We start from the raw sequence: 2,442 nt of genomic DNA on the forward strand, positions 1-2,442 counted from the left end.
CAAAAGTTTTTAACATTGGTAGCATCCTCAGCAACATCTGTAAGCATGGAATAGGTCCAATACACTCACATGTTGTTACTTTATAGCTCAGTTCACAGAGAACAACAAAGATGTCTTTAAGGAATACAGAATTCCCCATGAAACTAACCTTAACTGTGGCTAAGGTTTACAGAACTCCATAGTTTACTGGGGATATCTGTATCAAGAACAGCAGCAACCTTTTATGAAGATGGCACTGAAAGTGAAGAAGGAAGCCCCTGCCCCTCCCAGAGCTGAAGCCAAAGCAAAGGCATTGAAGGTCAAAAAGGCAGTGCTGAAATGTCGAGGTCCTATGTAGGGTTCCAGCCTCGACAAGGAAGTGTGGGTGTCACGAAGAAGGGAGATCTGGCGGTGAAAGGGATAGAGAAAGAGAGAGATGAAATATATACAAAAAAGACAGACACAAAGATATGATGCAAGCTGGCAGGTAGACAGATCTGCAAACATTTTGCCTAGCATTGTACAGCATTGCACAGCATTGCACACAGATCTAACTCTACCTCAGTCTTTTATTCTCATTTTTAGGGAGGGATTTGTTACAAAGGAAGGATGTAATTCACAAAAGGAGGATGTAATTCTTTAGATAAGACAGGATACAGAACTGCAATGTGATTAATCATTTAAAACAGGACATAATGATTTACAGGAACAACTTTTAAAATATTTTCATAGTTTTTCTTAACAATCTAACATTTTTATTTTTACAGAAAAAAGGTTCAATCAAGCTGTTATATATTAACTTTTAGGCTTAAATGATCTAGAGCAGCGACATGGGGTTTTTTAAGGATACTTAACATAAAGCAAGGTTCCTGAAAGGAGCCAAGCTGTCTCTGTACACTTTGCAAACTTTTGTTTGTGAGCAAGATCTCAGGCACCGGGCTTCATTTATCTATACCTAAAATGCTACATTGTTCTTAATTATCACATTTCTATATACTTTCAGGAGGAAGGAGAGCATCTGGGTTAAACTGATTATATTCAGAGGTGGTTTAATGGGGCTACCACTATTATCCTCTAACCCAACGTTCCCAGAATTTACCTTTCTACTTTATGTACAAACCTTGGGTAGTTTTTTTCTAAAAACCTTTTGTCATATTCCCAATATACCTGTTCCTGGCCTTTCTAAGTTATCTAAGGAAACTTTTACTGCCTTGGCTCTAAAAAGGGGTTTCAAACCCATTATTGTTCATGGATATGAAACATAACTGAATAATCAAATAAGGAGCAGTTCTGACTTCCATTCCAGGTGGCTATCGCTTGTTCCTCAGAAAGATTTGTTCCCAGGACTCCACGCACTGCCAACACAGTGGAGGCATTAAGAGAGGCATTGTAAAAGAAACCATTTTCTCAGAAGCTACAATTACTGGAGTTAGAAGCATAGAATGAACAATATTAGGACTAAAGAAAATTATACAGAGGTAGCCAACCACTGAGTTCGCAAAAACCAATGAACCCAGGACGTCAGGAGGTCACTTCCTTTGGCCCTCAGGGTCCATGGCTCGCAGTCCTGAGGAGGGCCACAGGGTTGGATTTTCGTCCATGTCACAGGGCCACTGATCAACCCAGGGTCTGCGTATGCTGTCCCCAGCACTGAAAGGTATCCACAGCCACACACAAAAAAAGAAGATCTACATGTCACCCACCTTATGGTGGCCCAAGACTCTGAGGCTCTGGAGGCAGCCCAAATATCCACGGAAGAGCACCCCCAGGAGAAACAAGGTTGACCACTATGCCCTCATCAAGTTCCCTCTGACTACTGAGTCAGTCATGAAGGAGATTGAAGATAACACACTTGTGTTCATTGTGGAGGTCAAGGCCAGCAAGCACCAGATCAGACAGATTGTGAAGAAGCCCTATGACATTGATGTAGCCAAGCTTAACACCTTGATCAGGCCTGATGGAGAAAAGAAGGCATATATCTGACAGGCTCCTGACTATGATACTTTGGATGTTGCCAACAAAATTGGGATCATCTAAACTGAGTCCAGCTGGCTAATTCTAAATATAAATTTTTCAATACCAAAAAAAAAAAAAAAAAATAGAATAGCTGCAGTCCACTCCAGAGGAATCTCTTACAAATCTGTGTAAGAATGAAAAAGTCAGACTTACTGCTTTGGATCCAAGGCCCATTGGCCTGAGATTCAAAGAACAATAGAGAAATACTTGAGACTCTTCACAGTACATAATTACATAATTGACAAAACTAAGAAACAACATCAACCAGGTAGGGTTACATGCATTTCAAGAATATTTATTATGGCTCAGTCCTTCTGTTTCTCCTAGAATCATGATGAAAGACTCCATTGCTCACTTAGCACCACAAGTGCACCAAATCTATGCAGGAAAAGTGCATATGGTTCCTGCCCCTAGAATAATCATGGCTGACAATGGGGTGCCAGTAGC

At 40.7% G+C, this 2,442-nt stretch overlaps 1 pseudogene; it reads left to right on the forward strand.

Moving 5' to 3' along the window:
• Positions 1 to 229: 229 nt before the first annotated feature.
• On the forward strand, positions 230 to 2,016 carry LOC102820170 (annotated as a pseudogene).
• The last annotated feature ends 426 nt before the right edge of the window (positions 2,017 to 2,442 follow it).

The sequence above is a fragment of the Chrysochloris asiatica genome, unplaced genomic scaffold (assembly GCF_000296735.1).
Source record: "Chrysochloris asiatica unplaced genomic scaffold, ChrAsi1.0 scaffold00006, whole genome shotgun sequence".
Taxonomy (NCBI): Eukaryota; Metazoa; Chordata; class Mammalia; order Afrosoricida; family Chrysochloridae; genus Chrysochloris; species Chrysochloris asiatica.